This window comes from Mauremys reevesii, linkage group 6 (genome assembly GCF_016161935.1).
Source record: "Mauremys reevesii isolate NIE-2019 linkage group 6, ASM1616193v1, whole genome shotgun sequence".
Classification (NCBI taxonomy): domain Eukaryota; kingdom Metazoa; phylum Chordata; order Testudines; family Geoemydidae; genus Mauremys; species Mauremys reevesii.
Window position 1 is genome coordinate 70,120,149 of NC_052628.1, and position 15,364 is coordinate 70,135,512.

Genomic DNA, 15,364 nt, shown 5'->3' on the forward strand with positions numbered 1-15,364 from the left:
AGCTTTAGTTAGACATGATGCATGGATGGAGAATGGGTCACAAAGTACTAACAGTTAAAAAATTGGGTCACTGTTTGTGATTATTAAGCATTTATAAAGTCCTATGACATACTGCACATTTGTTGTGGGCTATTATATGTTGTTGGTTTTTTTGTTTGTTTTAAGAGATAAAGAATTGCAGTCTGAATCTTTACAGTTTGCTATTTCTGGGTGAACATTGGGTCTGATCTGAAACCTAATGACATCCGTGGAAGAACTGTCATTGTCTGCTACACTGGAAGGCCAGGAGAAACTGGATGTGGTTTCATTTGGTCACAACTTTATTCTTAAATGTCTGGGAGTATTTGGCAGATAAAAGTGTACAGTGCAGGTAATTTCAAAATCATTTTCATATCTACCTGGGGGCTTATATCAGCCCTCCACCTTACCAATCCTGGTCCCTAGCCAACCCATTGTTGAGACCTCACTCTCACCTCAAATGAGGGTGAAGGGGTGTGTGTAAATAAGGGGGGTTGGCTCACTGTCATACCAGTTATAAGAGCCCCAAACCCCCTATTTCCATTCCTTTAAAGAATACCTCCTTTAAATCTTTTACCAATCCATTTTATCTGATCATTGTATCCCCTCCCTAGGGAGTATCTACACTGGACATCCACCCTACATTTACATAATGAGTTGCTACATCCTACCCTAACTCCCATTTCAAGTTCTCCTCAGTTAAGTCCCCATGGATCCACTGTGGGGAAGTAAAAAAACAAACAAAAACCACTTTGCCTTGGCCAGTCTGGCAGGCACGGACAATGCCTTCCCAGTCCCCCATGAAAGGAATGACTAGCACACTGCCCACAGCAGTTCCTGTATTTCACCACTTCCATGGTTGGGAGGGTGGGTGATGCTCTGTCTGATCCAGGTAAAAGAAGGCTTTTCCTGCACCAGCATGGATCTATGTAGTCCTCCCCACACCCTCCTGCCCATCTTCTAGTTACCTGGGGGAAGGATCGGTCAGAGTCCCCATGCTCACCTGGTCTTCAGCTGCAGCAGAAAGCCATTCCCTGGTTCTCGCACACACTTTTTCCAGCAAGCCAGACAATCCCCCCCCCAATGGTGAGGTCATTGTCTTTAATGGGCTTTGGAACAGATCCATTATGAATTTGCTGGAGTTCACTCTGCTTTTCAGCTGACAGCAGTCTGTGTGCAAAAGGGAGCCTGGGGCCAAGGTGATAAACAAAACACCATTTCCATTTTGAACAATGAAGCACAATGAGTTCCCAACATTCCACACAAAAGCTCTGATTCATTCCCGTATTGTATCTTTTCCTCCTTCTTTTTATCGCTTTCTTTCACCTGAGTAGGGAATCACCACTATGTAGGTAACCACTCTGTCACTGTCAGGCTGTGTTCTTTGAAAACCCCATCAAGCTAAAACATTGCTCTCTTTGATCAACACTCCCCTCCCTATCACTGTTAGTTAAAGCTGATAGTGTAGGATCTACATTGTATATTGCCTACTGCTTCATGGCAGCCACTCTAATTTTCATACCTTTCAGTTGTTGGCACAACACTATTTTTATACTTTCCAGAGCTGTGAATGGGACTGAGGATTGAGTCCAAATGGATCCTCTAGACTCCTAACTTTGTACAGTGCTTTGGGAGTGTATAAAGACAGAGGAGCCCCTATGACTTGGCTTTGATCCCTTTTCTCTTCCATCCTAATAGGAAAATAACAAGTCCCTCACCTAGCAACATTTCTTGAGTACTATTTGTTAATATATAATCCAGGAAGAGGCAGAAGGAAAAACCTTTCCAAGTGACAAGCTGAAAAGTCGGTGTTACTGTGAAAACAGTAAGATTTTCCAAACATTTCCCAAGCAATTTCCAAATACACAAAACAATCCCCTGTAGCCACTTTCAGGCAGTCTTGGATCATTCTTCCTGCAGTGTTCACAGAAAAAAAAAAACTGGCACACTCTCTCTTGTTTTTGAAACAGAGCCTTAGCAGAGCACTCCCTATGCACTCACTCACATAACCATGACCTACTTACTCTCCAAAAAATACATATTTTAATTAATCTACTCTACCTTTTAATGTTTGCTTCATTTTTAATTTCTAAACTATCAATTTCTTCTTTGTCTTTCCTCCCCTCCTTCCCCCCAAAAAACCCAGATCCAACATTTATTGAAGTCAATGGAAAGACCCCATTTATTTCACTTGGGCTTTGAGTCAGACCTATAACACATTGTTTTGAGAGAAAATGTAAAATGCGTTCTGTTGAGAGAGAATGGAATGTGTGAGGGACCAGCTGAGGGAGAGAGTAGTCTAAGAATGTAGCCAATGTCTGGTTAGTAGTTAGAGAAATGAACCTTGACACTATGAAAAGTGGTCTTCCCCACTCCCAGTATTCCCTTCCTCTGCCTTTCTTCACCATATCTCTCCCTTCTTTATCCCTTTCTTCAGCTTTCCCTTCCCTCTTTGCTTGTTTTTCCCCTACTTTTGTTCCCAGCCTCTAGTGTTAATCCAGGTGTTTTTATTCTGCTCCTAATTTTGCCAGTGACCTGAGGATGGTGAGTGTAGTGATTTGCTAAAGCAGGTCAGGCTAGCATCAAAAACTTGCACCAAGGAATGCGACAAAAATACTTGTTACTTGTTTCTACCCTGTTGGTATCACTGGTACTGGCCGTTGTTTGTATATCAGCATTAGAACAGGTTTGGAATTTTCTATCAAAATAATTTTTGACAAAAAACACAGTTTGTGAAAAATCAAAATTTTCTACATGAAAATTTTTCTTTTGCCAATATTTTTCCATTTCCCAGCCAGAAAATAGAGATGTAGTGTATCATGTCTCTAGACACTGAGTTCATTGTGGGAGATATGGTCTGGCCCATAGGGAAGAATAGTGACATGAGGCACCAGAACTACAACACCCATGGGGTATCATGGCATCCTTAGGCAGATGTAATTTAACATCAAACTGACTCAAAATTAAATATTTTGATTCTATTCAACTAACTAAATCAAAATCATGAATGTTCGAATATTTTGTTTTACTTTAAAAACATGGAAATAAAATGTTCCCACATTGCCAAATCAAATTTTTTAGAACTTTTTGACCTGTGGAAAATGTAGATACTTTGAGGTTTTTGTCTTGACTCAAGGAAAAACAAATTTTGAAATGTTGGAATTTCCAATGGGACACAAATCTGATTTTCACTCCACTGTACTCAATATGTTTTAGAGATAGTGAGTTGGTTTCGATAAAAGCAATAATGTTAGGCATAAGCATCTTACTGAATCAGTATCATAATACATTTCTGAAGTAATGAAGTATGAAAAAAACAGATGATACTCTTTGCAAAAGTACAAGAAAAATATCCCTAGTTTAGAAACCTCAAACTTTCTAATGATTCTATATGTACACCACTAAAGATTTTACTAAAAACAAAATCTGCCCATTTCATTTAATCATAATTAAGGACTCTATTTTGGCAAATAGATAGCTCAGTAATTCTAATTTAGGTTTGGTCAAAATTAAGCATACAGATATCCTTTGATAATAGTTCAAGCTGAGTTTGACGCCATGATGTAAACACTCTTTCTATTTGTATTTATCTATACACAGAAAGTTGCATTTCAACTTCACAACCCCGGTGATACATGAGCACCAAGATTTTGAACAAAAGAAAAAAAATATTTTTTCTGTTATGGGGAAACCTATAAAAATAATTCCAGATGAAAAAAAGTTAAATTTGTGCTTATAAGCAACAATGGTGAAATGTGTTCTCTTAAATGTTTTCCAATGTTTTACATGCATGGATTGTAACATTAACTTTTCAAAACCACTAAACTGCCACCTGAATTAATAATAGTATAGTTAACAGGATTATAAATTTACTTTTCTAGTTTTATTGGTTTTTCTCCCTTTTTGTGAAGAGGTGTAACACTCTCTGATGCTCTCAATGAATTGATTGAGATCTCCATTTTAAAATGTGCGCATATGCAAATGAAGAGGAAAAAGTTGTAGGTCAAAAACTTGTGATTTTGTAATTGGAGAGTAAGGCTTATTTAGTAAATTACCATCTTTAATTGGAGCAGCAGCATGAGAATTCAAAGCTGATAGGTCTTCAAAGTCACACTTAACTTTGTCATTAGGGTTTCAGTTAGTTCTAAAGAATAAAAGGTATTCAATATACCTATTTCTTCAAATGAAGGAAGAAACATACTCCACTCATTTTCTATCATCTCACAGCTTGCCATAGTAATTTATTAATACTCCGTAGTGCAGTACAGAATAGTATTAATTAATTATGCATTTTTTACTCAAACAAAAGTCCCAATGAAAGTTGGTAGCTGTGACAGTGCTCCCTTAATGTTGCTTCTCATGGATATCAATACCTGTGATATCCCCATGACTATTTTTCTAGAACAAGCTAGAAATTAGCAATCCCTTCCTGCAGAGAATGTTGTTTTTTTCTGAAATGAGCATTTTTTGCCAGGAATTTCTGACCAGCTCTACTATTTGCCTGTATTTCCCCCTAGATGTTTGGATATTTGATCTGTTTTGTCAATTAAGGCAGCTAGAGCCCTAATTATAATTTTTTTTTTTTTTAGCCAAAACAATTTACTGAAACCAAAGACCATCAAAACCATCATTGACTTGAATGGGGTTTGGATCAGAGCCATAATGTTCTGTCATCCTACAGAATATACAGTAAAATTGTGGAAAAGCACATATACTGAAAATAATATAAGAACAGTCATACGGGGTCAGACCATGATCCATCTAGCTCAGTATTCAGTCTTCCAACAGTGCCAAGTGCTTTAGAGGGAATAAGCAGAACAGGGCAGTTATCAAGTAATTTATTCCCTGTCATCTACCTCTAGCTTCTGACAGCCAGAGGCTAGGGACACCCAGAAGACAGGGTTGCATCCCTGACTATCATGGCTAATAGCCATTGGTAGTCCTATCCTCCAGGAACTTATGATATAACAAGATGAAAAAATGCTTAGTAACTTAATATGCAAGTTTCATTGCTACTTTATCTATTGTACTGTTTGTTAATGCTAAAAAATATCTTTCTTACCATATTTTCATCCATCTCTCTGGTGAAAAGGAGACTTGTATAGCAACAGGTACATTCATAGATGATGTTTCTTGCATGTTCCATTTGCCATTAGAGTGCCAAGCTGCCTACAGCTGCTTTTTACATTAATGTGCACAGAAGTTTCTGCTTCCCAGGAACCTGTTGCTTGTCACTTACTAGCCAAATTTCCTTTATAACTCAGTCAGTAGTATCATATATAGGCTCAATGCCCTGCAGTGAACTAGAACGGACTTTCACACTGTCAGCTGTAATCATATAGGTGTTCTTTTTCATGGAATAAAAGTTAATAGAATTCTTTCCACATAGGGAATAAAATCCCAAAGAAACTGCTTACATACATAAAAATAAAAAATCTTCAAATAAAGACTACTACTGATGTATTATTGGCTAAAATAAAACAAAGACATTTATCACCCCTATGTGATCATTCTAAATGTGAAAATGTTAGCATTCTTCGATTTGATCTATGCGATTTAATTTATTACTTCCTGAAAATACTAATATAAACAGGGGATTGTATCATTTTTATGAATCAATCATAGTAAAATTTTATTGTAGTACGTTTAAGCAATTAACTGACACACTAATTGACTGCACTGTGTGCTAAAAAGAGACGCCAAAAAATGAGAACTCTTTTAATGGAGCAAAGCAGTAAGAAATACTTTCCTGCCAAGCACTGTTTCCTTTGCAATAAGCCCTTGTGAGAGGACCTAGCCAGAGTAAATATTTTCCCCACATGAGGAACAGATTGTGTAATAATATGGCGGAATCAGAACTGTGCTGGTCCCAAGGTTACAAAACAAAACCTTTCCCTTTCTTGACATTTTTGTGCTTATCAGAGACTTAGATTTTTGTTGAATTCATGCCCTAAATCTTTAAACTCCCAGTTCACAGGTTACATTGAATGAAACAGATGCCAATACTACTTACCCTTGAAGTTGTTCTGTGTCTCGGGTACACTGAAAAGCTTTTGGTGCTGCTCTACATGGGCTATTGGAGTAATTTCCCTTGGCACTCAGAAGTCTGATCACGACAAAAAGGTGATGTTTGGCCTTTGCTGCTTTTGAATGTACTTAAGTACATAGGATTAAATATTGTTCATGGTTTGCCAAGAAACGTGAATTAGATCTTTATACATAATTCAAATAAAGCCTTTTGAGATTGTGCTTATTTTTGCAAGATTAATACCAGCTGTGATCAGTGAAGTCAGACTTCAGCACTCTAATCACTTCTAGTTTTGAAAGTCCAATAGATTCAAGAGAACAACCGGCTACATTAGGAATACAGAGCCAGTAATGATAATTATGCAAAAAGTATCATGCTAGTGTTCACATGAAATTGCTGAACTTAAATGCCTCAATCTTAAAAAAAAAATTGTAGGTGGCAGGATTACTACCCACATATCTACCAAAGGAGTTAATCCTATACTTTAAAGTAATCATCTTCATTTAAAACATTGTGACAGCAGCAACATATCTATGATTACATTGAATAACTTGGAAATAAAGGAAAGGCACACTGTATGCGTAATGAGAAATGGCCTGAATCAAAATCCATTGAAGTCAATGGAAGACTCCCATTGACTTGAATGAGTTTTGGATCAGGCCTGAAGTGAATAGTCCTTTGAGCCAGTGTTATGCTAGATGGGAAGCTTTGGGTCTGTCCTACATAAGGCTTTCAGAAGGAAAAAGACATGCTGCATCATGATCAAGTGACTGAGACAGAGTCCAGAGACCTGAATTACATTCCCAGCTCTGCCACTTGTAGTCTGTGATTTGGGGTGAATTACTTGAACCTCTTGGCTCAGTTTCGCATCTGTGTAAACTGATCTATATGTCTAGGTTCTTATATAATATCCCTCTGCACTCCTTTGCCACAGGGATGAATATGGCCCAAAATATACTAGTTTTAGGTTTTATGTATTTGTTTTTCCTCCTCTCCTTCTGAATGGACTAGTCCCACTCAGGCAGCTGAAGCAAGTAGAGTACTAAGAGAAGGACCAGCTGAAGAGGAGAAAACAAAAATAAAGTACTCAGGAATTCTATTCATCATATGAACTAGCTTCTTAAAGTCAGTAACAATTGTTTTTTGAAGATTAGAGCAATATTGGAGATATGGTAATTAATGGAATGGAAGCTGCTGGGGATGAGTGCATTTTAAATCATTCTGAAGCACTTCAGTGATCATTATAGTTGTGTTCATGGTCCTGATATCATAGATCTGTTCAGAGCGGACTCTTTCACCCATACCACTCACAAGTTGATACCTCTCATGGACAGAGTGTAAGAGGAGCCCGGATGATATGCTATTACTATTTCAGACTAATAAAAACTAGATTGTGACTTGGAACAGATGCTCATGCCAGGAACTAACAACCCATCTTTATGCCCCTATCCATATGAACTGGACCTCAATTTAGGCAATATAAGAGGAAGTTGGGATGCTTGCCTGTGTGCTCCTTCTCTAGAGCATGAAGGCAAGAAGTGGGAGGTGTTGGAATGGATGGAGACTTAGCTGCACCTTTACTTTCTGGCTACAACATCCAAGGCAGCATGGATGGGGCAGTGATCTGCTGTTAGAATAAGCTAGCAGTAAATTACTAACTCCCATGAGCAACAAGAGGAAGAACTGTAACTCAGATGGATGTCTGAGGCACAATGCTCCCAAGAGTTGTATTCCTGGGTTAGTGCAGCTTTTTCAGCACTGTTCTTAAAGTAACAATCTAGTAAATCTGTTTACTTAAAATAAAAAGAAATTAAGCATATTTTACTTTGTGCTTCTTAATGTTTTTAATAGCCAGTAAACTGATAATAAACTAACACACACACTCTCACTTTAATAGAGAAAAAGACCTTGAAACCATGTCTCTCTCACCAACAGAAGTTGGTCCAATAAAATATATTACCTCATCATTTTTTCTTATATAACAGAGTTTTTGTTTTATTTCCAGTTTTTTATATGCACATGGTTTAAATCCATTCATGTGATCTGAACCTTGGAACGAAGTTCACTCTGTAGATGAACAATTACAAGGAACTGGAAATGCTCTGACTCTTTTTGTGGCTCTGGGTCTCACAAGGCTTAGCATAGAACCCCCTATATTTCAGGCATTTACAAACAGAAAAATGCTCTGGCCTGTGACCTTGCTTCAGTGAAGTTCTTGTCATCTGAAAGAGGCATTTCAGTTTTGAAGTCACTGAGTAAAAGCTCTGGTCAAACACATTATTTGGCATGTTAATACTTCAAATGGCTCTTTATATAAGCGTATATGTGTATACAACCTTATAAATCTTGTGTATGACAGTAGTGAAATGCCAGTAAGTCCCCATTCACGCCTACCTAAGGATCCATATTTCTTTATTAAAATTTCATGTAGTTATATTTAAAAATAATTATTTGTATTTTAACAGACACTTACACGTAGATGCATAGAAAAAATTGCTTGTTGTAATGTGATAGATCAGTAGAAAAGCATGATTTTTGTAGGGCATATGAGAGAGAGTGTGTGTTCAGTGTGGTACTATTATATGGGTAGGTATCAATACACGGATAACAAGATGACATGCTCATTGGGTTCAGTATAAATGTGATTTTAAATTCTAGTCTATTGCTAATTGGCCTTGTAATTTATATGTTGTGAAGTATTGACTAGAACCTAGTAGTCCACAAACAGTTCTTGAGAATTTCGAACTTAGTTGTGATTCATTCCACTGATTTAATTTTTTATATTTTCTTAAACCAGTCTCAATTCAAGGGCTTTCTTTAATGGTGTTTAGTAATACAATGCATTTTCTTGCAGCTATTCATTAATATTTTGAATAACTATCACTTGGCTGTTGTGAAGGTTTGGGGGAATGTCTCCTAAATATCTGCTGGGACAGATCTTCAGCTGGTATAAACCATTTAGCTCCCCTGAAGTCAAAGACATTATGCTGATTTATACTTGCTGAGAAATTTTCCCAGGACATATTTAGGACTTGAAACTTCAAGATGCTGTACATGCAAGCAACGGAATTACTCATAAGCATAAAGCTGATGACATGCTTAAGTTCTTTGTTGGATCATGGCCAGACTGCTTAGCAAGATCAAGCCCACAGGAATTTTTTGAAAAAAAAAAACCCACAAAAATATGAACCTCAATAGACTCCCACTGTTCTTGCCTCCGTCCAAGATGTTTGTATAAAATAAAAAACAGAGCAAATACTATTACTACTACTATTACTACTACAAATACTAATACAGTGGAGTATAATATTATACTCCACTGATATCATTGGGGGTATAATAGTGCTGAATTTACTCTATTATTGTATTGTTTTTACATTTTATGATAACAAATATATCATCACCTCCTTTATTTTATTTTACCGGATCACTCACTTGTCTTGTGGTCATGAGGGTTTATCTTAAAACTAAATAAAATAAGAAACCCAATTCTGTGCTGCTGCATTGCACATATATAGTCTACAGTGACCCCCTTATCCTGTAGCAAACATTTAGAACATGTGCCAGTTCAGTTAATCTATCTTGAATTTACAATTTCATCCACTCTTTTAGCTCAAACACCAGGACTGATTTCTGAAAAACAAGCACCCTCTGTAAAGGAGCTGAATAGATATATTTTGTTGAATTATTTTTTCTCTCAGCTCTAATCCTTTTTCTTAAACTATGCTTTTAGTACCCAGAGTATTTTAAACCCTATTTCCTTCCATCCAATCACACCAAATAAAATTAAAGGGTTAAGGTTTGGGGTTATTTTTTGTATTCACATTGGAATTTCTAGAAAGGAAAACATACATTATTTCATCTGACACTGTTACAGTAATATAATATTGTATTCTCAACCAGTAAATTATGAAGCTGTATTTTTTGAAGGCCATCAGTTTAACATCACTTGAGAGCTTTGATTCATAACTTCTGGATGAAGTCCAGTAATGACATTTTTGTGTACACACCTGTGCCAACAGATGCAGACACACGTCATTAAAAGAGTATGGATTAGTGTATATCAATTCATATTTCAGACTGCACAGAGAAGCCAGAAGTGGGATAGAGCACCTGAGTCTCCACCCTTCCCCAATTCAGTGCCCTGCCAGTTCATAAAAAGCTAGAGATGGAAAAAGGCTCATTAGATCATTCAGTAAATGAAGGATTTCTATTTAGCTGAGCTAAAGAAACAGTCATATTACCAGAAGAAATCAGGGACTCTCTTTTGCATCACCCACAATCCTTTGCAGTATTGCAAGCTGATATATAAATGTAATATGTAAAATCCAGTATTTTTCTCATTTATGGTGCATTCACCTACGGTAAACATTGAAAAATAACTAATAAGAGAGATGGGCAAGTCAGATCACATAAAACAAGGACCTAATCCTACAATCCGAGTCTCTGAATAAAACTCAATATAAACCCAAACCAATTTTTTCTGCAAGCTCAGAATGATTCGAACACAACTTTGTTTCATTATCATGTGCCCTGGCATATCCTGGCTCTTGCTGAGATCAGAAACTGTAGCATGTTCTTATAGTTATTCCTGCCCAAGTGAAAACAGAAGATTTTGGAAATCTTGCAAAAACCTTTTGCTGAATTTCTTACTAAGTATCTCCTCTATGACAAGATGGAGATGGTCTTACAGACCATATATTACACATACGGCTCCGTGTTTGTCATGGAGGCTGCGGAAGTCACAGAATCTGTGACTTCTGTGACATCTGTGACTGATGTGGCTGGCCCCTGGGGACCACATGAGCAGCAGCCTGGGTGGTGGTGGTGGTGGTGGGAGCAGCCACAGCTCAGTGGCTCCAAGCAGTAATGCCAGAGCAGAGCCTGGTCCTGGATTCCCCCTGCCCCTGGGCAGTGGCGGGAGCACCAGCGCCCCCCCCCAGAACTCCCCTCGGAGGCAGGTAGGGCCCCCCTTGTGCCTCCCCCTCGGCAGTGGCGGGAGCAGCAATGGCCCCTCTTGGGGCTCCCCCTCGGTGTCAATGGGACTGCCCCCCAGGCACCTCCTCCAGTGGTGGCGCTCCCCCTGCAGCTGGTGCCAAGGGCTCCATCCCCCCACAGTGTCCCCCATTACAGCACCCCCCCCCCCCAAGATTCAATCAGGGGTATTTATGGAACAAGTCATGGACAGGTCACAGGCCCGTGATTTTTTGTTTCTTGCCCCTGACCTGTCCATGACTTTTACTAAAAAAAATTGCGATTACATCTTAGCTTTAATTATGCAGAAAGAATTGAAGGTGTGTAACTCATAATATGGTCTGTGTCTTGCAATGTGGTCTTAAACGAAGCCAGCAGGAAATAAAACAAATGTTTCCTAGAGAGGTTTGTGAATAATTCACTTGATAAATGTACTAGGGCTACTCAGAAATATTTGGTTCTTCATGGAAAATTTGTACTTTTAATTGATAAAATATTCTACAAAAAATCTAAATGTTTTTTATTTTTGGCTGAAATTTTTTCAACAAAAACTTGAAAAAATGCAGAACACACACACACATAACAAAAATTTGTGTTTAGTTGAAACCCCATTTTTCAATGGAAAATTTTTACTAGCTCTAGATTTTACCTTCTTTTTCAGCTTACAAAATGTTTATAAGCAGGTGCAATTCCCTGAGATTTATTTGCTGTTTGAATTTACTCAATTATCTTTTTTATTCTCTGCTTTGTTCACAAACAGGTCACTGTGAGTATTCAACACGGTGCTCCATAGTTCACATTTGAGCTGTAGTGACTACCTGGCCTATTTCTGAATGTTAGTCTTTTTCTTGCTTTATTTTCCTCATGCCCTAATGATCATGATACATAAGCCTGTCTCCCAATCCTGAACTAGTTCAATGCTTTAGAATCATAGAATATCAGGGTTGGAAGGGACCTCAAGAGGTCATCTAGTCCAACCCCCTGCTCAAAGCAGGACCAATTCCCAGACAGATCTCTAAACAGCCCCCTCAGAGATTGAACTCACAACCCTGGGTTTAGCAGGCCAATGCTCAAACCACTGAGCTATCCTTCCCCAGCTGCCAGATTGCCACTTCTGGCAATGTCACTCAACCCTCTAGGCCACTTCATAGAGACCCTGGAAGAAATGTAACTGCTGAAGCTCAGTCACTGCACAGGGCAGGCTACAGGCAGCATAACCAATAACGAAACAAAAGCAAAAAATTAGGAAAGGTTGCCAAACCACCTGAAAATTCCACAGACCCTGTCAATCCACATACACAGCCCTCCCCCTTATTGCTGACCAGAGCAACAATCACTTGCATCAATCCAGGCAGGGAGACTGTTCCCATCCATCTCCCTTGCCAATGGCCTATATGGACACACAGAATAATTAGTCAGCTAGAGTAATTGTATATGTTACGTAAGTTGCCCTAAAGCACTAGACAAGACCTTTCTATGCAATCAAAAAACACTTGTTGTTTGAGGGACCAATAGAATTGTTAATAGACCACTGTCTGTCTGTTCAGACAGTAAGTTTGTTAACAGAACAGGGCTTGTCACATCTAGGTCACAAGTTTAAACTTGTAGGTCAGTATTAATTAATGGCCATAAGTGAAATGTTTTCATAGTTTTAGTCCAATTCTTAATGGACAGATGTCCACTTCACAAAAAAACATTGGCACATTTGCCACTAATGGGTATCCCTGTTGGCTGTCTCAGAGAGGTCAATGATTCTATGGACATGGAGTATCATACCAACATGAACAACCATTCATATTCATAATAGACTTTCGCCGTGCAACCACCATTTATAAAAGCCTATCTTCACCAATCCTGCAAACAAATCAACATAGGTGGTTTGATGTATCACTAGAGAGCCTGCTGGTGTGACAGCAGCTCTACACAGACACAAATAAGCATCTGCACAGATTCAGTTTTGGGATTGGTACCATATTTTATTCTGTTAGAGAGAGTGAAAATGCTATAGATAGTAGAGGAGCTTGTTCAAAATGAAGACTGCAAACAGGAAGTTCAGTTTTACTGGATAGCCGTCATTGTCATGAATACATCAGTATAACAAGAGTTATCCAAGTTATCTCCAGAAACTGGGAGAACCCTTTTCTCTTATAATCCTGGATTCACCATAGCAACGATATAATTTTGTAACCTTGCTTAGGTTAATCAGACCAATCCTCCTCCCGCTCAGAGACCCCTGCTGCTGTTACCCATTGGTCTGCTCATCAAATGACATTTCCCTTAAATAGATACTGTCAGGCCATTTAAAAAAAAATCTCTGATTTTTGTTTTTTATTCTCAGTAATTTGTAATTCACCCCATAAGAATCTCTGTCATCTTCCATTTAGTAAAAAGATGTCTCTTTCACCTGATCCCTTTGCTACTTATGAAGAATAAGCAGGCAAGATTTGGATTCTGACTTCCACGTTTTATTTGAATGTGGATAATATTATTGATGCCCGCTTGGCTCTGGAAATAAGGTTTCTCAGTTAAGTTGCATACCCTACGCTATCTCATTCAGAACAATGATAATATTTTGTAAAGAAATTAATTAATAGTAATTATGTTTAAATTTTTCAGCAATAGGATGTCAGTTTTAAAACAGAGATATTTTGAAGCCAGAGAATAGTGAAAGAATTCCAAATATTCAGGACTGCATTTGCCAAAAAAAATTAAAAAAAAAATTTGCAGTCTTCTGAGAACCTGAGCTTAACTGGAGGCCTGACCTATTATTTGAATATGCATTTGCCACAGTTGTGTGATACATTATATTAATTGCGCATGCAATTGCATGCATGCAATTATAATTTCTGCCACACGTTTTAAGGTGAGGCATTTTCCTCCCCAATTTATTTGACAGCATAATTTTAAGTTTTATCACTTTTCAGGCTGATGCCCCCCAGTTCTGTTTCATATGGATATTGTGTTTTCCACTGAACTTTTATTTCATTTTTTACAGTTTTTACTTCCAAAGTTTAGCAAAGATGTTCAATAAACTTTCAGGTCTGAGATAGTTTAATGACAAGCTGAACATGCTGCAGAGGTTGCATATTAGTTTAAAGGAACTGTCAGGATTTATTAATAAAAAGAAGTAGATCATTTATAATAGATCAGATAGTCTCTGACAGGAATTGTGTGTCAAAAATGCTAAGTAGTCTTTTGAACATGATTCTTCCTTCATTGAACTGTAGTGCTGGATGACCACATTAGTCAGTTCAATAACTATGTTACACTGGTTGTGAATGAAGGAGTACACAAACTCCACATAAGAATTTACACCCATATAATACTGTACGTGGACAAAACAGATGAGAAATTTTGTCATATAATTCTGTGTGGCCAGCCAAAATGCATTATGTGTAAACATATCTTAGTGTATTATGATGATTTAGCAAATGGCCTCATTTTACAAAAAAGTCACACCAGAATTACTCAAATGCTAACAGAGTTCATTTTATTTTGGTAAATAGGGTTCTTTAAGCCTCATCAACCAAAAGATAGTCTGTTTGTGGCAAGCTTACTGAATAGTTTATTAAGGGTGTTGAACTAACATGAGCCTTGTATTCAAACTTTAATTTATCCTTTGTACAATATATAAGAATTGATTGGCAATTTCTTATTCACTATTAAGAACACTATAATCCTGATATGAATGACAGAGGCTTAACAAAAATAGAGTTACATACAAGACATTTGATGTTATATGGAAGATCCAATCTACTGTCAGGGGGAAGATCAGACACCAAAGGATGAAAATATATAATTCCTTATAGATACGTTTCCCTTCACAACGGAAATTAACAGGTGGGATTTTCAAAAGTACCTAAGTGACTTTCTAAACTCCCACCCTACTTCAGTAAATATACACACGGGAAATAAAAATACTGTCAGAACAGTATAAGAAATGAAAAAGGATCTTGCAAGAGACAACACAGAGTTGATGGATGGTCCAGTGGCTCAGGTGCTAGGCTTAATCTCAGGCGGCAGATTCATTTCCTGGGTGACTTTGCATGAGTCGTGCAATCTATCTGTGCCTCAGTTCCCCATCTGTAAAATGGAGATAGTAGCATTTCCCTGCCCAACAGGGGTATTATGAGGATGAATGCATTAAATATTGTGAGATGCTCAGATGCTATGGTAATGGGGACTATATATGTATCATAGCTAGACACGTACATATCTCCAGTACTAGAAAAATGTATTTAATATTATAACTTTATTTTTATTATTTTTTTATTTACCAGTGCAACAATAGCAAGTCATTAAATATACAAAGTAATAACGAATGCATCACACATCCACACCCTC